This window comes from Chaetodon trifascialis, chromosome 13 (genome assembly GCF_039877785.1).
Source record: "Chaetodon trifascialis isolate fChaTrf1 chromosome 13, fChaTrf1.hap1, whole genome shotgun sequence".
Classification (NCBI taxonomy): domain Eukaryota; kingdom Metazoa; phylum Chordata; class Actinopteri; order Chaetodontiformes; family Chaetodontidae; genus Chaetodon; species Chaetodon trifascialis.
Genome location: NC_092068.1, coordinates 15,443,344 through 15,470,009, shown reverse-complemented (window position 1 = coordinate 15,470,009; position 26,666 = coordinate 15,443,344). Strand labels below are relative to the sequence as shown.

The following is a 26,666-nucleotide window of genomic DNA, read 5'->3' as shown; positions in this document are numbered from 1 at the left end:
TGTGGATGAAACAACAGGAGATGAAGATTACTGGATGGAGTGGAGTTAGGGAGAAGAGGAGGAGCAGAGGTAGTTGACAATCGGGAGGGAGAGATGAGCAGGAGGAGGAGAGGTGGGGGTTACGTACTTGGCATTGGTGCAGGAAATAAATTGGTATGTTGTACACAGAGGAGGAGAGGTCAGGTGGAGTTCAGCAGTGACAAGGCTCCTGAATATCCCTCTCCTCGAGCAGGAGGGCCCGACGAACATCAAAGACAGAAGGTGGTGCTGTGGAGGCTGCGGAGTCAGATGACAGTTTAAAGCTGCACAAGTCTAATAATAGAAATGTTTCTACCTTCATGTTTGAGCTGTTTACAATTGTATATAATAGTGTAGATGACTGGTGACTGGCGTATGTGATAAATATGTAATTCTGCACTGCCCAAGAATTCAATTTAATGACTTCCTTCAAGTCAAAAGAGCAAAAGAAATCATCATTTTCTTGCATACTTGTCAACTATAGAGAAAACAGGAAATGAGGAAGATCAAGAGAGTACAGTATGCAACAAAGTTCCTCAGGAAGATTCAAACCAGGGGCATTGAAATTCATGGTCAGTGCCACCAGAGCACCCCACTTTGTCTTTCTATTTGTAAGAGTGATATAGATTGATCTTTCAAGATATTCTTCATTTTTTTAGGGAAAAAAATCCTCAAAACAAGTGAAACTGCACCATTTATCTCTGCTTTCATTTTACCTTTGAAAACTTTAGACAGCATGTCCAAACTAAAGAAAAATAACTGACAAACTGAACACATGTATACGTATAGATTTATCACGACTGGCCAGACTGTCACACCGGTAGAATATGAGGACACTCAGGTAACTCTATATGGATTAACACCACTGCAGCAGCTGCTCTTTCTGACTAGCAGGGATTTTTGCACCTTAAGACTTTGTGGAAATCAATCTGTACATTCCTCAAATTAGGTAAGTCAGGCATTCATTGTGCTCCTCTTACATGGATGAATCAGGCAGGTGGCGGTCTATTGTGGTTAGAAGAGCAGGCCACATATTGTGTTTCCAGGACGGCTGAGTGGACAGGGGGCGGTGGGCGGGAATCTCTCGACCTAGGAGTTCAAAGCAGGATAGTGGAGATGAGGAACTCACCTGCAACCAGCTGGCTCTCCTGTTTTGGACGTTACACAGTTGAAAAAGCATATTAGCCTCATCAAAGAAATATTCTGGATGATTTATTTTTATATCGGCAGTGTCCCTTTGTTCTTATGGTGCAATGCATCCTTTAAATTCCACTTTAAAGTATTCAGATCACCAGATTTGCATATGTTTGGACAGTGTGAGGACAACAAAGGTACCCCAGGTAAATGCAGGCGCAACATGCAAACTCCACACAGGTGGAAAGACAGCCCTATTGTCCCTTAAATGCACATTTAAATGTCTGTTTCATAATATGCATTATGTGCTTCAACAACAGCAAGACAGTGGTTCCATCTCAGGGCCGCCCCAAGAGAACCCAAGACAAATCTGAGGGAGTCACAAGATGGTATAAAGCATAAGAAAGAAAAATATAGATTTCTGTTATACCAATTAGATTTTCATCATTACATTTTGCATTTGTAAATATTTGTGTCAAGAGGACACAAATAAATATTGATTTGTTTTAATGAGTCATGAGACAAAAAGGTTGGGAGCTGTAATGAAACAAGCAACCAGCATTTGAGGAATGGAAGCAGCTTTAATCCATTTCCCTCAAAACTGCCAACTTTACATAGAAAGTGAATGAAATAATACAAAACAGGACATGTAAAAACAATTTAAAAGGATTTTAAAACTTATTTTAAGACAAGAAATAGACAGTGCAACCCCTGGCTTGAATGGGGGCTCCTTATTGGTGGAGCCCAAACATGCCACATGTCATATACCTCGGCTTATACCTCATTCTCATTGCAGCTGATCTGTAGAATAAAGTACTCTTTTTACCTCAAGTTCATCTTCATTGAATATTTAATTGACAGTGTATCTAATGGTACAGCAGACAGCAACTGTACAGTTAAAATAAAGAAATATATCAGATTATCAAAACACTAAAAAGGCACAGAAGGTGTAAAACCAGCATCCAGTGGGAAAAACTTAAATGGTAATTGTACTTCAAAAACAAGTACTACAAGGACAATTTGTTCATCGGTGGTCGCATCCCCCCCTTGCGGACCCCCTGGCCCTTCCTTCCACGGTCCTAAACCTCACTCTGTGGATCAGTAGTCGAGCCCCTGCCGGATCAGAGCGTCAGCCCGCCCCGCAGAGCAGCGGACCGTGCTCCGCCGGTGATAATACCAAACACACTCAGCCTGAGCAGCAGCGGCGGAGCAGCAGCGGATCCACCGAGCTGCCGTGGACTTGGACGGGTTGGAGAGACGGAGCAGACCGTAACTACAGAGAGGAAAGAAGAGGAGAGAAAGAGGTTTTTCTTTTTGAGCTGGCTGCTGTTTGTTAAAGAAAAGTTGCAGCGGGGATACGTTCACTGTTGCGGGAAATATTGCAGTGCGGGCTGCGCGTGAGGAACATCTTGCTTAAGGTGAGTTCAAAACGCAACGTGCAACAGTGATTTAGTGGGAAAGTCTGTGTTTTTCTGCTGTTTTCTCCATCAGGAGGGCTCAGTAAAGTTACTGGCTGTGTTGTAAAGCTTTCTTATACCGTTTTCACACATCTAGTGAAGGATGAGAGCAACTTACTTACTAATGTTATTGCTAATTTGTGCAAAAATACCTATAAACACGCGTGGTTTATAGCCCTTTCTGTCAGTATGTAGGTTGATAATACTAAGTTATAGAAGTAGTAGTGCTGCGTTTGAGTGTGCATGGGCTTAAGTTACATGATTAATTGGTTATTGAGAGTTTGACTTGTTTGAGTGATTAAAGTATAATCTGTAGCTGATCCAGTTAATGCATAGACTTGGTTTTCCCACCAGTTTCTGCAGTTTCCTGCACTGAATTTAGCTATTTTTCCTCAAGAACTGGTGCGTGTGGCCGTGTATTACTCATAATGTGGGGACAAAAATGTGTTTACACAGTCATGTTGTGGGGACTGGCCTTTCTTATGGGGACAACATGCAAGTCCCCATAGGCATGGGTAGTTAGGGTAAGTCTCCAGGAAATGAATGCAATTCAGCCTATGTAATGTCCCTAAAAGAGACAGAAACACGACTTTGTGTGTGTGTGTGTGTGTGTGTGTGTGTGTGTGTGTGTGTGTGTGTGTGTGTGTGTGTGTGTGTGAGAGAGAGAGAGAGAGAGAGAGACAGAGACAGAGAGAAGAGAAGAGAGGGAAGGGGTAATAGAAACTAGAGAATAAGCATTGCTCTGTTATCTCCATCCAGCTGTTTCAGTGAATGGGCTTCGGCTGCCCCTTGCAACTGGCACGCACACACATCTACACACACACAGACACACACACACAGCTGCTCTTGCACGCCACTTTTCATGTTTTGGCAGTTCTCGCTTGATATCTGTGGCTGAGAGGATGAAGGGAATGTGATGAAAAGCAAAGGTCACACAAAGAGGGAGAGACCTTAACGCCATTTGTTTTATGCTCTCAAGGCCTACTTTAATATATGGATTAGTTAGTAGTTGAACTGGAAACGCCCAGGGTCTTATTGGACCATAAATAATCCCTGCAGGAGCAGATATATATTAACAGCGAAGGAGCAGCAGCATGCCTGAGATCCTCTCCGTCTCCTTCCCATCTGTGGTGAACACCCTCCCTGCAGCTGATTGATGGGTTGGACGTCATGTTGTCACAGTTATGAGGCTTCGGCTGAATGCAAACACTAAGACAAGCACACACGAATGCCTGCACGCTGCAAACGTGGGTTCTTAAATGTTCTGTACACACGTGCCCCCTTCTCTCCTGCACAGATGTTAACTTAGTGTTTAGGCATCATGCCACCTCTTTGGGAGACCCTATATCATCCTGCTCTGTCACCACAGCACAGTGCAGTACAGGCAGGAGGGAGGAGGAGGAGGAGGGAGGAAGGTGGCAGGACACACACAGAGAGAGAAGGGGGAGATGGGGGAGTTGGTGGTGGTGGGAGGTGATAACCAAGCTGTCAGCCGATCAGGATTGGAGCAGCTAAGGAGGCGGACAGAGGGCAGGTAGGGGGAGGAGGGGTGTGATGCTGCGAGATCATTTTTATCACATGGCTCCTTCACAGGACAAGAAGCCCTGGGGGGGGGGGGGGGGGCGACCAAAGTCACGGTCAATGTGCTTTTGATAGCGTGTGCTCCTAAAACACCTCTTTTGTTCTTGTCTTTTCTTTCTGCTCCCTCTCTGCTTTTTTTCAGCCTTTTGCTTCTACTCTTGAACACGCCGACCTCCCGTCATCTCCATTCATGCCTGCATTGAGTTGACAAATATGTGTGAGTGGAAACTAGAACACAGCTAGAGGCACAATCACGGCTGATGCGCATCTGCCAGCACTTGTTCTGAAGATGCTGAAACCTTAAAGACACGCCTGCTGTTCAGAATGCAGCTTTTGCGGCTTAATTTGCTCATTAGATAATCTCAGCCGAAAATAGCACACAAAAGTGCACACACGGGGGCACATCTGTGCACTCGGGAGCACTCTTACATAACAAATTAAAGGAAAATCCCAGATTGAGCCGTGCACAGTATATCCCATGTTAAACTGATGCATATAGGGAGAAAAATCTGATCCACACCTGTGATGTTCATTAGCTAAATGCCTCTCCAGCCATCTGGGATTGAAATGATGACGGACTGCCATTTCATCTCGCTGCAATGACGACGATGATGAGTGGTGGACGTGATTAAAAGCACGCAAGTAGCATGTCGGCGTATTTAGCTCATTGTCATCCATCATGATGTAACGTAGACCCCAAAAGCCTTACACAACAGAATCTCCGGCTCATACTGCTCCTATTTAACGCCACTGTAGGTACGTTTGAGACAAATAAGGAATTGCCTTTCACTGTCGAACACAATACTGAGCTGTCACATGAAAATCTTGCGTGTGGAGGCAACACAGGAGCCTCCGACTCTGTGGAGGGACGATGCACTCAGAGGAGCTCAACAGATATGTTTTCTTAATTTTATCTTACGTCTCCCTCCGTTAAACCTATTTCGTGTCTCAAGTTATGTGTCAGACAAGCAGGTCTGTTTGATGTTCTGCTGCAGGTGAGCGTCACCTGAGCAGTTTTTTTTGTCCGGAAACAGTCTGCAGTGCCAGTAATGTTGGTTCTGAGATCCTCAGCTGTGATGTGTCTAACAGCGGGTGAGATTTCCGTCACAGTTTCTCGCTGTCAGCCCATTAAAATGGGACAAGAGCAGGAGCACAGCAGGGCAGAGACAAGCTGTCAGTCAGACTCACACACACACACACACACACACACACACACACACACACACACACACACACACACACACACACACCCCTGTATGGGAAACTGTAATTAGTAGCTGCTTGGGTTTGCAGTGACCTTTCTTTTCCTGCTTTAAAAGGCCCAGTTCTGGACTGAAAGTGTAGCAACAACATCACTAATGGCTTTTCTTGCACGTTCATGCACTTTTTTTTATTTCCAGAGTCATCAACCAATACAGCAGAGTAATTATTTGTTTTATAGGCAAGTTTCAAATATGCTGCATTTCGAAGCGTTTTGCAGCAGACGCAGCAGCAGGTGGATTTGTCATCTGTCAGGTCAGAGCGGTGCAAGATAAGCTGTGAAACTCCTAAAGTTTAGTAAAATGAGTTCTGAAGTGTTAGTTTAAATGAATCTCACATTTGTAGACACATTTCGTCTACTTGCATTCCAGAGATTTTTACACTGACCAGAAATAAACAACACAACATGTACCATTCGTCTTGTAGAAAACACTGGGGGTGGAGGGGGAGGTGGTTCATCTCATGCCTGTTATTGCTTAGTTCCATAATGACAAATCGTCTCTAGCTTTTAAGCTTTTTATGCTTTCAGAGTTTCACATTGAGAATTTCTTCATGGAAAGTTGGTGTTAAAGCAGTTAAAGGATTTTGTATTATTGTCTCTTAGCTTTAGCCTAGTTGGAGTTGCCTTATTTGCCAGAAGAGTCAACCTGCTCGAATCAATAATATCATTTAATTTCCTCATTAAGCTTTTAAGGTTATCTGAGGATTTTTTCAGAGTTAACAAGTTTAATTTGATTTTACGAGCTTGTGGGTTATTGATGGGTCCCAGTAAAATTAGTGAGTTCTTATAGTAGCAGTGTGAAAGAAAAACCAATAAGAGACATTGGTGACTGATCACAGGTGGAGGCATTAACGGTGCGGCACAACAACCCATCCTCTTCTGCATTTCCTCTCTGTTGAATTAATCTGTTTGTTATTTGAAATCATTGAAAAAAAATGAACCTTAAAAGAGATAAAATGAGGATTTTTTTTTTGCATTTCTGAGCCTCTATGCCTAAAGCCAGCTGAGCTGCTTCACAAGGCTCTTTGTTAATTTCCCAAATCTCTCAAAATGAAGGAAGTGTTGACACTGACGTTTTAAATCCAGGTTATTCAGACTCTTAACATTATGCAGGCTGTGTGTAGAAAAACGTTTCATTAGGTGAGTGATTGCAGAGGCCCTCACTTGTGTATTGATGATAATGACCAGGTCTGTGCAGTGCAATCAAACTCAAATACAGTCATTTCTGCCATGAATACTAAAAAGACAGAAAAGTGGAAATATGCACTTCCAGTCAAAACTGGTTTTGATGATTATGAAGCTCCTCTGACATGGATTTGTTCAGGTCACCACTCTTTCTGCAATGATTTTAAATTCTTGGTTTTGTGTGAAATATCTCAACAACTGTTGGACAGTTTGTCATAGAATTTGATCCAGATATTAATTTATTTTAATAACTTTAGTGATCCCTCAACTTTTCACCTTTTTGTCCAATCCTAATGGCATTCCCATCAGCCTCAGTTGGACATTGTCTTTAATGTATGCTAACACGCTAACCAAGATGGCGAACATGGTGAACATCATACTTGCTAACATCACCATGTTTGTGTTGCATTTAGCTCAAAGCACCGCTGTGCCTCACAGAGCCACTAGCATGGATTACCTGACTATGACGAGGCACATGGAGCTATAGGAGCTCGCCAACTCATGTGGCCTGCCTTCATCAGGCCCAAGGTGTGGCTCTACAGACTTGGGTGGACCACTCCTGATCCTGGCCTGTCATAGCCAAGCTCAGCCTGTCATTATCCCCCTTTTGACGTTTTTCAGTCTTAAAAACACCCAAAAGCTCAAAATTCCCCACAAGCTTGTACACTGCCTGTCTATTATCACACTCTTGCAGAGCCCCTTTTCAACACAACAGGAGACTCAAAATGTGTCTCCTTTGCGTAAGTAAATTGCAGGTCAATTAAATTGCCTTTGGAATCTGATAGCTGAGATTGCAGGCAGAGATGAGCTCTGAAAGCCCTTACAGTCTGTAAGGAGACACAGAATCAATGCCGAGTGGAGTAAGTCTGTGTATAATGGACATTAGTGGGCAGAGCTCTGGCACAGATCACATTAGAACCAGGAGTGCTGAAGTCTGCCAACTGCTCCAAACATCCATTAGTAGGCCAATCAAACTGTATTTGCTCAACAGTCGTGTATTTGTTCACTGCACCTCAAAGATACTGTAGACAAACTTCAATTACTCGCTGAAAATGCACTTTGAAGTCCTCATGATGTGACAATAAGTAGGCATCAGCCTTGGCAGTGTGGAAATGCAGCAGCTGTCCTGCATGCAATATATGAACACCATCACTACACGGAAACAGTTTTCATCCATTTGAGCGCGGTCCTCCCTTTCTCTCTTTCTCCATCCGAGGAGAAGGTAAAGTGGCCTCATATGTCACGAAGCGTCACTTCACTGCTGTCAGGAGGCTGATGTATGAGGACCGAAATGGCCAGTGCTGAAACAGCAGACCACACACACACACACACACACACACACACACACACACACACACACAGATACACACAAACACAAGATTGATGGATGACACAAGCATTCGGCCCAGAATTGGGGCTCATTGGCTGGTAGCAGATGAACGGTTTTGGGACGTTGAGGAGGGGACTGGCTGGAGACGACCTGCAGCTGCAACAGTGAGATGTTTTCTTTGGTAGCCGTTTTGTCTCTGTGAGAAAACCCATTCTGGCCTCTTGGAATTGTCAAGTCAAGAGACATTTTTCCTCTTCTAGCACGAAATCAGAGAAGAAATCTTCTGTCAGAGTTGAGTTCTTTACGTGACTAACAACGCCTCACATCCTCACAAGTGAGAGCCCCATTGATTAAGCTGTTTGTTGATTTGCCTCTATTGAAAACCTGATTTGTGGCAGCAAGTGAAGCAAAACATGAATTATTGATCTTCTTTAAAAGCTCATCGTCCCCTGCTGGTTTGGTTTAGCTCTGATTTCCTCAGGATTTTTTAGAGGAGCTTCTGATTTTGTCTTCCATTTTTTTTTCAACCCTGTCTGAAACAACTACCTCAGCAGAATTGAATCAGTGCAGCATGTTGCAGCGGGGCACCTCTGAGCTAATAACATAAGCAAAGATCTGTTGACACCCAGTTGTTTGGACGTGTCTGATTTATAGATTAGATTTCCTCCACCCTCTTGGCCAGCTACTTGTCCGCGTGCTTGTGAATTTTGCTCAGCAGAGTGAAGCCAGCTCAGAGGATGCGTCTGCCAGATGACCCCTCGGCAGAATGCGTGCCACACGGCGCCCCTCCCCCTTCCTGCGTCAGCTGACTCGCTTGGGTAAACTGTGGCCAGCTTGTCTCGTGGAAGCAGAGAGGAGAGGAAGACGGGGGGCTGGGAAGTTTTAACCATGAGAGTGTTTACATCATGACCCCAGCGTATCTCTGCATACCGTACTCTCAGTGGTGAAACTATGGAATTGATCCCTCCTTTTTAATTGCTGACAGATGTTTCCCCTCAGCGTCCATGCCTCCATCTCTTTCTTTCTCATACTCACATGTTGGGCCCCGATGTTCCCAGAATTCTTCCAGGAACCTCTGGGATGCTGTCCCAGCCGTGGTCTTGGTAACATAACTCCCACCACCCTCTCACCCGAGCCAGCCCTCATCCCCCAGCGGTCCCGTTGCACATGGATCGCCAGGCCTCAGCTGGCCTGGAAGCTGGCCTGCACTTATGAAACATTTGGCAGATTTTAAACATAGTTGCAGTTTATGAAGTGATGCTGTCACTGGTTTCAGCTCAGTTTCAGGGGGCTCAGACTGACAGAGCTGAATCTTGTAGGTGCTGTGTGTCTCCGTGTCTTTGTCTGCTCTGCATTATCCTGCAGAGAATTGGTTATGGAGGATTGTGTCCATCTGCTGAGTGAGATTTCTTGGAAATGAGAGACACAGTACGGATAAAAAAGATGAAGGACGGGGTTTGTCTTGTGGCTCATCAGCAGAAAAGTGAAATCAAGTCCTCAGCATGAGATATACAGAGTGTGTGTGTGTGTGTGTGTGTGTGTGTGTGTGTGTGTGTGTGTGTGTGTGTGTGTGTGTGTGTGTGTGTGTGTGTGTGTGTGTGTGTGTGTGTGTGTGTGTGTGTGTGTGTGTGTGTGTGTCCAGCTGAATTTTAAATGTGCAAAACAATGAGTCCAGTGTGATTCTTTCTCATGCACGCGTCATCAAGCCTCTCTCAGCATCCCTCTGCCATTTGACATTGAAAAGATGTATTGTCCAAATAAGGCTTTGATATTCATATTATTAACAGGCCGGATCAGCGTGAAGCTCACTATGTTTGGTGTTTGGGGTCTTGGTGCCCCCCCCCCTCCACTTGCCCCTGCCCCTGACAGCGCAGACCGAGGGTAGACAGAAGTAGGTCAAAGTTTAGTAGAGCGTCCCGTCTGAGCAGATTGGCGGATTGGAGAGGTGGAGGGGCTTACTAAACTATTTAATAATGCCCTAAAGATCAGTAATAATCCATTCTGATGCATTAAATAAAAGTTTGGTGTCTCCGGTTGGGAATCCTGAGTCTTAACATCACTGTGCATGTAGATTGAGGATTAGGTATCTAATCGCCCACAGACAGTATAGAGTCCCCTCCTCTATTCCCTGTATACATATGACTACATCCCCACACAGCCCTCAAACACAGTCATCAAATTTGCAGATGACGTAACACTGGTGGGACTGATAAATGGGGACCAGACAGCCTACGTGTGTGCGAACTGGCAGGATGCTGTACAGAAAACAATCTATCACTGAGCATAAAAAAAAAATCCAAGGAATTCATCATAGACTTTAGGAGACACTTCAAGGACCTTTCTCCTCTGAGCATCACAGGAGTAGAAGTGAAGGTTTCCAGCTTCAAGTTTCTAGGAACCCACATCACAGAGGCAGCAACCTCAAAAACTGCCAAAAACTGCAGTTCCTCCAGTGGCCACTTGAGGCTGGCTCCAAAAGCGAGTCATCCCCATAGACCCCCATTTTAAAATAGCAAACTTTACAGCAGAAATAAACATGTTCACAGCCAGGTTGGTCTCTATCGCTAATTTCCTCGTTCATGACAACTGTACAGGGGGCGAATATTTCTATAACTCACTAATTTAATAAATTAAGGCTTCAAGTCATAAATAATTATGGGCATGGCTGTATTGAGTGACCGTTAGCTGTTCGGTTTCAGAAGCCAGATTTGGCCTTCTCAGCTCCACCCACGCTCCACCTCTTTGCCCATTTTTGGACAAGAGTCATTGTCACTGAGCTTCAGGTTCTTCAGGTGATGTCACAGAGACAGTGTCTATAGTTTATACAGTTTTTGAGAGGACCTTACATGGACAGTCAGCTACACTGCTCTGGTAAAAAACAACGAAAAGCTCAGCAGCCACTCTACTTTCTAAGGACATCAGCCTGACCGTGAAGCTGCTCGTGACCTTCTGCCACAGCTCTACAGAGAGTGTACTGGAATACTGTATTGCAGTATGGTATGCCAACTGTTCAGCAGCAGACAGCAGAGCACTCCAGAGAGTCATAAGAAACACCCCAGAAAGTAATTGGACTTCCCCTGCGCGCACTTGGAGACATCTTCAGCTCACGCTGTCTCCACAGAGCCGGCAGCGTTCTGAAGGATGCGGCTCACCCATATCATCTCTCCTCTCTGCTGTCATCTGGAAGGTGCTACAGGACTTTAAGGACCCGCACTTCCAGGCTCAAAAACAGCTTGTACCCCAGAGCCATCATTGAACTGAACTCCACCCCTCCAACATCATCACAGCATTCCACACTACAGCACTCACAGTCATCATATAATCATATCACATTCATTGCAATAGCATTTGGTACAAATTGTCAAATTAGCCATTTTAGGAGATGCACAGCGAATTTCTTTACACAATTTGCAAAAACAATGAGGGCACTGTCATATATTGTATTCTATTCGACCAGAGAGGGCAGCAAAACACTGCTTTTCATTCTCTCTCAGATGTCTACATTTACTAATGCTACCTTGCTTATGTCATGCAGGTATAATGTTTACCATGTTCACCATCTTAATTTAGCGTGTTAGCATGCTAACATTTGTTAATTAGCACTAGATATGCTGCAGAAGATGGTGCAGAAGATCATTTTAAACTGTGGACATTTACGTGCAATGTGATATCTTATGTTTCCTTTGAGATGGTTCTGGCCTTGTCGACCCTTTGGAGCAAAACATACCTCTGCAGATTAGTGTGTCTGGGGGCCGTGCGAGAGGGGACCGGGTCAAGGAGAGGTCAGACTGTCGGGTTAGAGTTGAGAGGAGAGGGGCTGGAGGGGTGGTGGCTGGTGAGGGTCATGTCATGAGGGAGCTAAGCCTTGTCTAGTTTCAAAGTTTGAAGAAATGTCCCAAGCTCCATTTTTAGAACATGAATGTCTGGAATCTGATCCTAGAAAGGATCTGGAATATTTAGAGTTGTTGTCGAGTTTGCTGAACAGGACTTTGTCCCATTCCTTTCTTCGCTGTCGTGGTTGGTTTGTGTTACATAACAGAGCTTTCTAAAATCAGATGTTGGTGTTGATATGAGAGTAAAGTAAAGTGGGAGGAAGGGATGCATCTCAAACGTCTGCTCATTGTCAGCAGACCCAGATTTGCAGGCCTGCAGAGTTTAAAACGTACGTATCTCCAGTCTGCTGTCAAAGATCAGATAGATTACACTGAAGGCGGAGTGGTTTGGAGGGGTAGCGGCGGCGGATGTGGAGATGAACGGATGAAATGAGGCCAGTGTCATCCTATCTCATTTATGATGCAGGGTTGGGAGGGGATTAGCCTCGCTTACATAACTCCAACTCCCCCATCTCCCCCCTTAACTAGCCCATCTCCCTCCTTTTCCCCCATCTCTCAAGCTCTCCCCCTCCTCTGAGATCACAGGATTGGTGTTGGCCTATTTGTTATTCCAGTTTTTTGGATATCTTTGTTTCTTACCCATCTTAGAAGACGAAGACTGAAAATAGGTGATTCAGAGAGACCATGAGGAGGGGAGATAATAAAGGTGAGGGGGCAAAAATTAGGAAGGGGGTGTCTGGATTCGGTGAAGGATATAGAAAGCAAAATCTGAAAGAGAGCAAATGTAGTAAAAAGTCTGCAGATAAAGCAAAAGGAAAAGAGGAAACGGGAGAAAAAAGGGGGAGTGTAGGGGGTGGATGAGTCTATTTATAGTTTATCCCTGCTGTTGGGTTAGACCGCCTGGCCCAGCGCAGCACAGCTCAGCATCCATGTCAGTCTTGATGTCAGTCTCCATTAGCTCTATACACACACAAACACACATATACTATATATACCTGAGGGTGTAAATACAGGCTCTCACGAAAGCATGGCCACGCTGACCTTTGCCACTGAAGTACGAGTAAAAGAGAATTACACACTGACGGATCTGACGTTGTGTGTGTGTGTTTGTGTGTGTTTGTGTGTGTGCGAGGTGTTGAGGTGCTGGAATTAACAGTCAGACGGTGTCTGACATAAATATGCCGTGAAACGTGGGTGAAATTGCATGCCGCTCGGCTCAGTGGATGAAAAGATTTTGTCTTTTGAGGCAAATGGCGCACTTCAGAGAGCGATGTGTTCAATTTAAAGCAGAATCAAACACGGAGACCGCACGGCAAAGCACATCCTCCACCTGATTTTACTTCTTAATCTCGAGAATAAATTAACTGTGCACCGTCTCCCGTGTCCCTCAAGTTCTTATTTTTTGTTGTTCTTGCATCACATTTGCATATCTGTGTTCTCCTTTTTCTTCCCCGTCTCTCACATACACACAGCTACAAGCACACGTGCAGGTGAGTGCGTGTGTTTCAGAGAGAAACGTGTTCCCTGAACTCCATCTAACTGTGGGCTTCCCTTCTGGCTGACTTGGATGACATCAGTGCACTTGGTTATTGTATCTGCTGCGGGCAAATACACACATACACACACACACACACACACACACACACACACACACACACACACACAAAGACAGCCATGATCTAACTGAGTCACAGGCAGAAGAAATGGCTCTTGTTTTAGACAGTAAATGCAGGAGGTGTTCAGTGTTTCTCCAAATAACCTTTTTTAGTTTATTAAGTATTTTGTGTAGCAGTGCTGGCTCAGGGTGATTTTGATTTATTTTCATGCTTCTTGGGTCCCAGATTTGGCTCTGCTACACAAAAATTGCTTTATTTTTTATGTTGTCAGCAACACATTTTCACAGTCCGCTTATATGTATTTGTGTTTTTGGGGTGGAATATGCCAAAAGCCAGATGGATTTTGTTTTTTTTAATCAGCCCACTGTGAGAAGCATTGCATGGGAGGTTATTAACTGTGAGCTGAAGGGTGCGAGGACTGGCCAGCTACTGTATAAGTTCCTCGATGATTCATGGAACAGTCTCTGGGTTGCACAGGACCTCGTTTGTTTCTGCTGTTGCTGCTCCTGGCTCACCCTGCTCCAATAACACACTTACTGTGGCAGAGGACACACATGTACAGACACACACGCATAAGCGCAAGCATTTACAGCGTGCATGTGTGGAGGCGTCTGCAGAGGGACGACATGCATTCACTCCCAACACGTGGCACATAGGGGCAGAATGGGGAAATCATTTCCAGGCTTGAGACAAATATCAGCGCTTCTTGTGCTCTTTTTTGTCTCATCTCTGCTGTGACACGTCTGTGGCAGTGGTGGAAAGTAATCAAGTACATTTACTTAAGTGCTGGTCTTAAGTACAAGTTTGAAGTCCTTGTATTTAACTTGAATGCTTCCATTTTAAGCTACTTTACACTTCTACTTCTACTTACTGCACCACATTTACCTGGCAGCTATACTCTGATAAACATTAAATGAATAAAATGTAATGAGTTTATAAAATACACTACATTGACTTTTTAGTATTTTTGTCTTGTGACCCCTTATCAAAAAAATATCATGCGTAGAGTCTCTCCTCACATTTCAGATGTCTCTGTGTTGTTTTCAGTCCCACCAGAGAGGCGCTTTTTCCTCCAAACTTCTCAGATGGTTTCATTTAAATAACTTTTCGAGAGGTCAAATTATCTAACATGTCACAAAACAGCCAAGATTACAGAAACATGAATACATATTTGTGTAGATGTACTTTTTTCTCTTTTCAACCTTCATCAATCATCTCACGACCCCTCAGATTTATCTTGTGAGCCTCTGGAGGGGCCCGACGTCCAGGTTGGGAACCACTGGACTGAACTACCTGTGCTGATAGAGAGTAGTTAAAACTAGCTCCACCTTGACCAGCTACATACGTTAATGTCACACTGATAATGATATAATATATAAGAGTATGACACTAAACAGTCCTCCTGCTGAATAAGTACTTTTATTTTGATATTAAGTAGATTTTGCTGATGATGCCTCTGTACTTTTGCATAAGTGGGATATTAAAGGCAGGACTTTTTCTTGTAATGGAGTGCTTTTGCATCATAAACAGTCTGAGCACTTCTTCCACCACTGGTCTGTGAAGCACTTCGCACCCTCAGAGTGGTTTCCTTTCTTGCGACAGCACAAACCATCCTGCGGTATTCATGGATGGTGAAACACAATGGAGACAAAAATCTTTCAATTTTCTGCAGCCAGCGTGAAGCGTGACAGCAGCGGCTCTCGTGTTCTTTGTCTCATTTCAGCTTTCTCCAGGTTTAAGTACAATGCACAGTTCGAGTGCAGCCAGATGCTGACAGGTGCCTCACTGTGTTTCTGTGAAATATGTGCAGATCTCTCATCTGGCGGCCCCCCAACCCCCTCGTCCTGCGGCAGCTTTCCCATGCACACTGTGTTCCCACTTGTTAAAGCTGAGAAAAACAGAACGCGTGCACAAAAATGTATGTGAAATAATGGAAGACTGGGAGAATAATATAAGAGGAGACAAAGTGTGTGAATGAAAGATGATTCACATCCTCCAGACAGACAAACTACAGCAGCAGCAGGCTGAAAGAGCTACAGACAGACCAAAGCCAAGACAAAGCTTTTGGCTCTGGTCGCATTTGAAGCACTGAAAAGGCAAATGAAAACTTTCCTACGGCCTTTTTCTCTCCTTTGTTAATTTCCCCCTGTTCTCTTTATTTCCTCTACTTTTGCTCCTCCTGCCCACAGAAGAGGCTCATTAGTCATCAGCTGTCTGTGAACATGCAAGATCATCCTTTTTTTTTTCTCTAAGAAATTTTCTAGCGGAGGTTGATTGTGTGCAGCTGTGGATGAGCATCAGCTGCTGCTCTTAAGATTGGTGACAGAGATAGATTTGACCCACCGCTGCTGCTGCTGCTGCTGCTGCTGCTCCTGCTCCTGCTCCTGCTCCCCCCTTCTCATGTCATCTCATCTAATCTGGCCACCAAGAAGGACGACTTAAGATCTGATATCTCAGAGGAACATTTCAGAGCAGAGAGAGAGGAGTGTATCGATTAGTCGCTTCACTTCAGGGAGGATTGAGTACTGTACATGATGAGGTCATTCTCCTCTGGCGGTGGTGTATACGCATTTAATACTGTATTGATAAATGCAGTTTGGAAGTATTTGGAGTATTTCCGTTTTATGCTAATTCTACTCCCCTACAAGCAAAGACTTAAAGGACCATGCTTGTTTGGTACAGACGCCAGCAAAAATCACAATATCATCAGTTTTATGTTTTTTTCAGTGAAAATAAAATGCAAAAATTACCTTTCTCACTAAAATTGTGACTCCTATATCAGCCAAAATAATCACAATATGATTTTTTTTTTCTTTTTTGCACATAGTTCAGCCCTAATTTAAATAACTGCTCAAGGCCCAAGGTGATAGAAATATCCAACATGTCACAATAAAAGCAAAAATTAAAGAAAAGTCCAAACTGTAATACACAGATGTGTATAGCAGAACATAGATTTTACCTCATTCAAACCCTCATTAATCATCTCATGAAACGACATGATTGTGACCCTTGTAATACTTCTGTGCTTTGATATTGTTGTATACTGTAGGTACTTTTACACTGTCTTCAGGTCTCAGTTTACACTTTTCTTGGATAAAACATTGCTGGATAAAGATAAAGGAAAGGGTCCAGATTTGTACTGGAGGTATTAAAATCAGTTATTTCCTCTATTATTATTTGTACTTCCTTGAATATCAGAGGAAAAGAAGTGTTAATTAGCACAGCCATCCTGACAGTTGCCAGACTCAGACAGGCTGCCCTCTAGTGAACAGCAGTGGATCTGCACCGAGCATGACCTGAGCTCCTTGATCTGAAGCAAGATCAAACCGACAGGACTGGAGTTTAATATATACAGCAGATAGATCTATCAGAGCAGCTGGGCAAATGCAGTCCCCATTGTTTTTTGTTTTTTTCTTAACCTATAAGATGAATGGCCTTCATTAATCACGGCCATTTGTCTTCGGTTGTAAGTCTAGAGGTCAGTGATTAAACCATGTTCTCTGTAACGTGGCCAACTCTCTCTCTCTCTCTCTATCCGTCTTTCCCTCCCTCGCTCGGGGGATCAGAGGGAGAGTTGCATTTCGCCGCTGCTCTGCTCTGCTTTTCATGGCTCTGATGTTGTCTGCCACCAAATCCCTGCTGAATAAAAGTCAGAAATTGAAGCAGCAAATCATGTTTTATGTATGTGTGCTTACACAATGAAAGCAGGCTGGAAAGTGGGCCAAGCATCACACAGGGCATATTATGGCAACAAAGCAGCTTTCCACTTTCTTGGAAAAACGACAGCGGCAGCCAGCAAAGTGCCGGGCACAGAGTACAATGTGAGCGTTCGCTTAATGACAGCCAAAATGGAGAGAGAGAGATACACAGAAATTGCATTACCTGACTGCTCTATTCCTGGGAAGTGTTTTACTATTCCCATTGATTCTATTCTGGTGTAGAAAATGCACTGTTGACTTCTCAGCTCCATTACTGAACAGATATGTCTACTGAGTAATATAACAATATACACTGTCAGTCAATACAGAGGTGGCTGTCACTTAAATATCTCAGGTTTTATCAGTCGAGGGCTTCAGCTATTGATTGTTTTCATTATCTGCTCACTGGTGATTATTTTCTTGGCAATTGTTTAATGGTTTGGTTTGTAAAACATGAAAATAGTGTGATTTAATAAGCTGCAATTTGGGGCATTTCTGCTTGAAAAATGACTGAAAGTGTAATTTTCTCTCTATTAATTAATCAACTAATTGTTTCAGTTCTATAATTGATTATTATGAGTAATGTTGGAAGTCACTGAGGTTTGCTTTCTGTCAGTATTGCATCAACAGAATTATGGCACCAAAGTGATGAAGTCATGTGATTTATGTGGTATGCACACTAGATTAGCCCAAAACAAATATTCCTCTCTGATTATTTTTTAAGCTAAAGCAATTAGTTGATTAATCAATTAGCCAGTCAACACAAAATAGACTGATCATGTATTTTGATGTATTTTAAAGGCCAAAGGTCAAAGTCACTGTGACCTCACAAAACATGTTTGGTCACAACGCATGTTTCTCACTGGACATTATTCACTGGAATCATACATGTTAATATAGACATAACTTCCACTTCACCAAAAACACACTTAATACCATTTTATTAATCCCTTGAAAGTCTTCACTGCATACTGTACATTACATGAGTCTGGTTCCATCACCCATCCCTGTATACTGTATGTCTAATTTGTGTGTTAATGTGTGTCATTCTTTCAGGCCTGAGCTCAACATTTCTTTCCCTTGTTTCACTCTGCAAGAGTCACCTTGGCACAGATTTAGCCACGCCTTTTGTGTGACGCTAGCTACTTTCCCCTTCACCCTCCTTCGCTCCTCCCCGATCAGTACAGCACTGATACACAGCAGAGACCTGGAGTAACCCAATAACTATAATGATAGAAGCACTGTGATTAACAAAGTGAACCTGAGGCACACGGACTGCATAACCTTAATAACACCCTGAGCTGAAGTTAATACTGCAGCATCCTGTGGGAGTGCGACCCTAAATCATCGTGTCATTGTACTCACTTAAAGTGTGGTCCCTGCAGTGAGGACATATGCTGCTGTAGCGATGTAATCTATCCACCAGTGATCTAAAGGATTAAAAATCTCTATCTAATCTGCACCCACGGGTTCACATCAGCCCATCATGCAGAGTGAGATGTCATCTCCTGATTAGAGATAGTGTGCGTTTGTGTGTGTGCGTGCACGTGTGTAAGTGAACTCCAAGCCCTACAGAGATCATTGCAGCGTCACAGGTCATGTCTTTTGGCCCTGAAGTGGATTTTATGAAAATGAAAAGATGTAAAGCCGGCCATAATCAGGCTCGGGGCTGATCTATGTATTTATGTGTGCATATACGTATGTGTGCGTGTGTGTTTGTATAAATCTTTCCTTGATTATTAGACACGCTGGCGGCATGGCTGTAGGGATGGCAGTGGTTTGGTCCAGACTGAAATATCTTTGTACAGACATTCATGCCTCCCAGAGGATGAATCCTACTGGTGATCCCCTGACCTTTCAAGGGGAGTGGGGGCATCTCAATAAACTTAACCCTCACCCTGTTATCTCACCATTTCCACCCCCAATCCCACTCTGTGACCCTCAGGGAAGACCCTGACCATCTGCCCTCCTGGGGGGACTCCTTGTTAGGACAGAGTGATGTCTTTACCCCACACTCAGCTTCATACGATCAGCGTGTGTCTCTCTACAAGGCACATTGCCATCAAATCAGGCCTCAAATGACCAGAACACAATAATCATCTAATGGCAGAAGTCCCAGATCCTGATTGCCACTTCAATCAGTTGAGCCTCGGCCCACGGCCTCACTGACCTCCAGATTTCATGGAAATCCATTCAGAAGTTTTTGAGATTCCCTGTTGACAGACACAGGCCAACACACGTTTGTTCCATATTGATGCAATTTGAGGGCGGCAGCTACGTCAGAGCTATAAGGAAGCCTAGAGGTTAATCGATAATCATGTTTTGTGTGATCATTTGTCAGAATGAAATGGAGTATATTGATTTTGTTCAAAAGGTTATGCTTTATGTCTTGTTTTCCAAACAGAATTAGCATTTTTGTAGCATCTGTATGGACAAGGTTGAGCTTCCGTTGTTTGGTAGATGGGAAAAACAATGCGCTTTGACGTTTCTCTACTTTATATCTGGAGTGGTGTCATTAAAATTCAGACATACTGAAATCCTCAGTTTATGTGGGAGCCATATGATGATTTCATCTGTAGTTGATCAAAGTTATAGATTTTTTTTGTGCTGCCAAAACACATCAAACTCCAGCTGACACAGTTTGCCTTGACAATACCATTTCTATGAAGGAAAATCTGTCAGCATGACTGTCTGTGTTTCTACAGCTCGTCTGACTGTGACAATAGTCGTGAAAGAGCTCAGTCAGCATCTGTTTGTGGTTCCTGAAAGCAGCTCTGAGGCTCGGCCTGGCAGCCGGGCGATACGGCAGGACTGACCCCTGCACTGGGCCACGAGGGCCAAAATCAATAGTCGTATCGTATCACTTATCAGACTGTAACAAGCTGACTGATTACCTCATCGGCTGCTTGTATGGAGAGAGGAGAGGTGATGGGGGGAGGCTAAGGGAAAATAGGTGTGCGATCAGATGATAAAAATGCATTAATGAAAAAGGGAGGGTGATGTATCATTAATGGGAAAAGAAGTTAAAACCTTTCAGCGCACTAACAGAGGAGCTCATAGTTTCTTTTATTGGAAACCGGCGGGTGATGAAATGATTAAATCAAGCTTCACAAGGTTTTTGGAATAAATACATTGTCACTTTAGTCTTAACTGCGATCCTACACAAGATATTTACATACAAGAAAGGAAAGGAATATCAATAGAAATGAGGATATGAGGAGCAAACACGCAGGAATTCACAGCTTTTTTCACTCATCTGAAGTCCGCTCAGACATTTGTTTTGCTTTATTTTGTCTCTTCTGCAGCCCATAAAACCAGGAAGACGCAATTCAAGCTAATCTAGAAGCAGGAGGAACACGCAATCTCACATTTACACATGTTTTCTATGTGAAGTCAGAGTTTGTATCGAATAATGTCAGAACAGGACATCATTTGATGCTTGGTATTTTTGATTGTATTTTTCAGTTGCATGTGGATTCTTGTTCAGGGGCCAAGTTCTCAAAGACAGACTTAAATTACTTAAATTGGCTCAGATCTAACTAATAGTCACACTTCAGATAGACTTCTAAATTTATCAGTTGGACAGAGACGTCCAAGTGATGTAAAACGCTTTGTAGCTTTGTTTGGAAAATTGCTGTATAAATAAACTTTGTTATTATTGTTGTTGTTAGGTCTTTACTGTCTTCAGTAGAACCAATGTGCTATGAATTCTGGGTAAGTTCAGGCTTAGACTTAAAACGTGGCTGATGGAGCAACTGCATCAGACCACTCAGCTCCCTTCACTACATTAGAAAATGTTTTGCCTTCTGGGGGAATTCATATAGTTTCAATAGTGTGGTTATTGGGTGACTGTGGTCTCTCAAACCTCTTTCCCTTCTGTGTCACTGATTGTGACCATGGAAACATGGCTGTTAATTGAGTGTTAGCCTGGGGGTAGAGTAGCTAACTCCTCAGGCTCAAAACAAGACCCTGTGTACACCTGGCATTAACATGCATGGGTGATGTCATACGTAGGCAGCTGTGAGTACAGATGTGAATGCACCCAAGACACATTCATTGAGATCCGATCGCTCAGACCACGTTCAGAGGTGGTCTGGGCCACCTTCTGTTGCCATTGTGTAGGCGAATGTGTCCTGGGCCACCTACTCGTGTCCTCTGCATAAGGGTTAGCTATGTGGATTACATACTCTTTCATGCATCCACAGTGTCAACATGCAAAAATGGGATTTTCATGGATGGAGTACACATCGAACATGCATGCTGTTTTCAGTTTGGGCAGCAGGTTAAAGTCACTCAAGCAAGTGGAGACGCATTGTCATGCCAGGTGTGAAATGACGTACTTAGAGCTCCACTTGTGATCACATCATCCAAGACGCATGTTAATGCCAGGTGTAAATAGGGCCTGAGTCAGTCAGTCATTGAGCAGCTAGAACCAGATTTTTCCCTCAGAGGTTGGTAGAGACCAAAAACAGCTAAAAGAGAGTGAGTATGGGGCTAATATTTGTCAGGTGGCAGAAACACGTCTCTAAATAAATGATGATGTTGCTTCATAACCATTTTTATGTGTAAATAAACAATTGTTGGTGAACAACTTCTCCATATCAACTTAAAGGTGATATGTCAATGCTCATTTACAGCTTGTTGCTACTGCCCCCAAGTGGTCAGAAAAGTAATTGCAAGGTTAATATAATCCAAATGTTGAGTGTTATTTTGAGTCAACAGGTTTACGTCACCGCTCTGTGTTTTCCCTCAGGCCACATCGCTGGAGAAGAGGCTGAGAGAGGAGCGAGGTCCTGGGATGAGAGCTCTGTGCCGTTTCCCTCTCTCCCCTAGACCTCCAGGAGGAGAACGCTGGGCGACACTCTGAGGTAAAGACCCATACAAAGAAATAAAACTCCCTCTGCAGACAAAACCCTTCTCTGACGATGCTGACCTTCAATATGTGCTGACTCAAGCATCCCCCACTCCTCCTACCTCTCTTGTTCTTTCTCTCTCTGTCTCCCTCCCGCCCTTTCAGTGTTGTTCTTGTTGTCTGTCTTTCGGGGACATTGATCACTGGTCTGACTCGGTGGTGTGGCCTCAGTTTGGAGTGACCCACTCTGGTCACTTTGTCACATGGACAAACACACATTTATGGAAATGGGGGTCTTGACCTCCATCTTTGAAGTGTCCGATTAGGGATTGGGTTTGGAGATGGATGGCAGTTGGAGTGTGTGACACAGGGGGAGGAGGGAGAAGAGGGGGAGGAGGAGATGAAGGGTCAGAGGTCAGGAATTTGTGGCTGAGCCCGTGTTGTTCCATACGGTAGCCAGGTGTCACCAAAGGAGTCAGAGAGGGTGTGTTTATTTACTTCTACAACACATTTTCTCTACACACTTAACACATAGAGTAACCTCTTTTAACCTCAGTAGTGTCTGCGTGCGTTGGACAGCTACAACCAAGTTTTAGTTTGCTTTGCTTTTGGCCCACGAGCAGCCATCCGACACTGAATCCTGACATTAGCTTCTTATCATTTCTATCAGCTCAAGGCCTCACAGTGAAGGGCAGAGTTTGAAAGATATGTGGGGTGATAATAATGTGTGGTCAAAACAGCAGCAGCTGTCTTCCTCTCTCCTTTCCACCGTCTCCATTACAGATCTGCTGCCTCCTCTGCTCTCCGTCTTTTCCTCTTGTCCCAGCCCAGCTGTCCCCTTCCTTCATTAGCTGTCCCACAATGATACCCACCGCCTGCTTAGGCAAGGTCACTTTCAGAACACAAAAGACTCAGTTTAAGTCCTACTCAGCACCTTAGTTTTGGTTGATGCATGTTACTGACAAGTAAAGCTGCACTAAGCCATATTTTTATATTAACAATGGATGAAATAATTATGTAATGTGAAATGGGTTACTTGTTTTGATGATAATTATCACCTGACTCTGCAGGTCCCTTCAGCTCTGCAGAGCATTTTATCATCTTTCAGCTCTTTGCTTTGGTTTTAACAGCTGCAACTTAAGATTTTTGTTTCAGTCTCGCTCCTCTCATCAGCATTGTCTCTAACAGCAGGCAGACGCTCTAATAACTTTACACAGCCTGCGTATAATTTCATTTGTTCCTATTCTTGTTTTGTCTTTGAACTTCTGCTCGCTTTTGCAGGCTCCGTTAAACTACAGTCGGAAATCTCGACACCACCGCATCCGACACAGATAACGGATTAAAAGACAACCTTTGGCACAACCTTACAGACAGCGTTAACTAGCTTACTGTGTGTTGTAATCGAATTAGCTTGATGTTTCTATGGATGCTTAACTTAATTTGCAGTTTACATGCTGATTTTTGCTTTGTTGGTCTGAAAACTGATTGAGGATCATGAATTGTGAATGAAAGTGAAATATACAGGAGAGGTTGTGGACTGTCTCCACTGTGTGTGTCATACACCACTTTGAACTTTTCTTTCACACGCACACAAGACTCAAAAGCTTTCTGTTGTTGTATTTTCAGCATTGAAGAGTGGACTGTGTTAATGGCAGTAAAGTGCCAAGTCAGAGAGCAGAAGTGAAGCCTCTTCTCACTTGTTATACCACCGTGGGACTTAGAGGGATGTACAGGGAAGATCCAGTAAAGAGAGAGAACACACACACACACACACACACACACACACACACACACACACACACACACACACACACACACACACACACACACTTGTCCAGCATTACTCAGCCCTCCTACTGGTTTTCCATGGAAACAGACAGCAGTAAACATAGAGTGGTTAGTGTTGTGTACCACACAGATAGCCACCAATAGCTCAGTGCTGAAACAATCAGTCAGTTGATGGAAAATTATTAAACAATCTCTGATAGTCAAATAATCTTCTACAGCCACGTTAGCGGCTTTGTGAGGATGCGCTCAGGCACAGCTGTGATTCGATCAGCCAGCTAACATGCTCACAATGCTGATGTGCACCATGTTAACTGTCTTAGTTTATTGTGTTAGAATGCAAACTTTTATTAATTAGCAATAAACCTGAAGTACAGCTCAGGTTGATGGAAATGTCATTAGTTTTGCAGGTAAAAAGTGCAAAAAGTGTTGGACAAACTGAAATTTGAAAACCACAAATGTCAACCTTGTGGTGGCGCTAGAGGAAAAGCCAGGGGATCGTCAGACTTCATTAGGATTCCTCGTATGGCCACCATTGTTACAAAATGTCATGAAAATCCATCCATTTGCCAAAGAGCCTGGAACCACCATATCAGAGTAAATGGTAGACAAACTCAACAGATTAAATGACAATGAAGCTAATCTCTGCTTGCATCTTAATGTAGTGTGTAGTACAGTGTGCCTCTCTCACCGCACGCACACTTTCCTTCGCACCACCCACCCTCTCAACTTCACCTTCACCCAAACAGCTACGAACACGTCACTCAATTCTCATTCTCTCACGCTCATTCATTCACCTGCCGAATCCTCATGATCACCTTCATGTGCACCAGAGAGCGTGTGGAGCGTGCAAAGATGAGCAGAAAGATGTTATGTAATTTACCCCATCTGAGCGAGTTGACCCACCCCCTCCCTCCCTGTAGCGGCTGCAGCTCTTGATGTAGTTGGTGTTGTTTGATAATTGGGTGTGACTGCACTGTTATTTAGCCTAATGCCTCTTACCCCAAATGATGCTGAAATTTGGGGTAAGAGGTCCTCCCGATGCCTGCAGGCCAATCTGCCCTCACACACACCCACCAAACAGAAGTGGTGGGTAACATTTCCAAAACTGTTCAATGTGACGCAGGATTATGTCGATGCAGAGAATATGTGTGAAAGAGGAGGGGATGATGAAGCTCGGGCTAAAAAGAGAAGGGGGGAGGAGAGAGAGGCAGAGGAGAGGAGTGTGTGTGTGTTAAAAGAGGGAAACTAGAGGCAGGGGGCTGGCAGACAAAAGTGAGAGAGGGGAGGGAGGAATGAGGAGGAGGAGGGGGAGGCGGTGCTAAGGCAGACAGCAGGGAAGGAAAGCTGAGAAGAGGAACATTGGAGTGAAGTGAGAGGAGGAGGAGAGGACAGGACAGGAAAATAAGGGGGCTTCCATTTGAAAGTCCTCGTGTCGGGATATGAAGTCCTGGTGCGGCGCAGAGGCAACGGCAGGAGGCTGGAGTGTAGAAGAGAAGAGATAGACGACAGGAAAAAGAAGGAGAGACGGGAGGAATCTGAGCAAACAGAGACTGGAGTGATTTTTGCTTCTTTTTTTTTTTCCAAGAGAGACAGAGACAAGTGGAGGCAGCGATGCAGGGCTCTCACAGGGGTGAGTGTGGAGTGAGAGTTTGTGTGTCTCTGCATAACTGTGTGTGTGTGTGAGTGTGCGTGTGTGTGTGCGTGCGTGCGTGCGTGCGTGTGTGTGTGTGTGTGTGTTAAATTCTCCGAACTCAGGCTCTCTTCACCCTGCTCTTTATCCCAGTTTGGCTTCGTTTACATGAAGGCAAATTCGCTCGAGGAAACTTTGTATTCATGAGCGCCTTGAGTCAGTGTGAAGCCACTTGAGAGGGTGTCGATTGCGGATATGCCAATAATGGAAGGTGTTTAACGGAAGGAGTTTTAGACAAAAGTTGCTCGGCAGGCCAATTCACACGGACCCACTGATTTTAACAGCACTGGAAACTAGTTTAGGAATGCCAGTGAAGGCCAAAAAGTTGGTGAGGGCCTCTAATCTGATCTGAATGATCAAATAATGATAAAGAATCCCCATAAAACTTGAGATTGAAGGCAGCTGGATGATTCACAGGCAGCTAATTTGCATCAGCTAAGTTAGTTTTCTAAAGTTGTTACGACTGTAGCTGCTCTCTCTGACCCTGGAGACTGTGGGCCTGCACAGACTGGGACAAACAGACTCTGTAGCTTGCATTTGTTGAGGTGGGATGGTGAGTTTTTGGCAGTGTGTGAGCCCAGGTTTTCTAATCCTGACCCTGGCTAATCTGCTCTTTACGGACTGTTGGGGTATTGATTTGAAATTCCAGCCTTCAGAAAAGCTGTCCCACCCTCTGGACAGTTGGCCTGAAGGAGGAGGAGGAGGAGGAGGAGGAAGGTGTTATTCAATCTGTCTGCACACACACTCACATCGAAGATCATGATCAAGCTATATTTCTAGCAGACAATTAAGATGCATCTCAGGAGTGTGACCCGTACAAATCGTGTTGTTACGCAGAAGACTCAAAGGGAACCTTTGTGTTTCTCCTGATGACGAAGCACTCTGGCTGCTGCTGTTCCTACTCAGTCTTCTCATAATTAAAAGACTCCTCGTGTGCCTCGGGCCACATATTGTAGTTTCTCATCAACCTTGTTATGGCTTCAGGAGTGATGTGTCAGCAGATGTGTTTACAGTCAGAGCAGTCAGTCAGTCATTCACTCAACTCTTTGCAGGAGCTGTCTGTTTGACTGTGTCATGTTGGGGTTTCATTTGAGAGCACGCTGGAGAGAAGGCTGTAATTACCCCGACTGCAGTTAGGCAGAGATGGGAGGAGTGAAGTTTCACCCCTTAAACACAGCGGCTGTCAACGGGCAGGTGTCGAGACGCAAACGCTGACGTGAAGT

General features: G+C 44.1%; 1 protein-coding gene across 2 annotated transcripts in view; it reads left to right on the top strand.

Moving 5' to 3' along the window:
• The first annotated feature begins 2,247 nt into the window (after window positions 1-2,247).
• Window positions 2,248-26,666, top strand: part of LOC139341114 (leucine zipper putative tumor suppressor 2 homolog) — a 41,788-nt gene continuing 17,369 nt past the window's right edge. Inside the window, exons 1-2 of one of the 2 annotated variants that reach the window (XM_070977460.1) lie at window positions 2,248-2,570; window positions 21,867-21,981. The gene's annotated coding sequence lies outside the window, so the exon portion shown is untranslated. Of the gene's footprint in view, window positions 2,571-21,866; window positions 21,982-24,962; window positions 25,384-26,666 lie in introns of those variants that run through there. The other variant, XM_070977459.1, reaches the window with a different exon arrangement.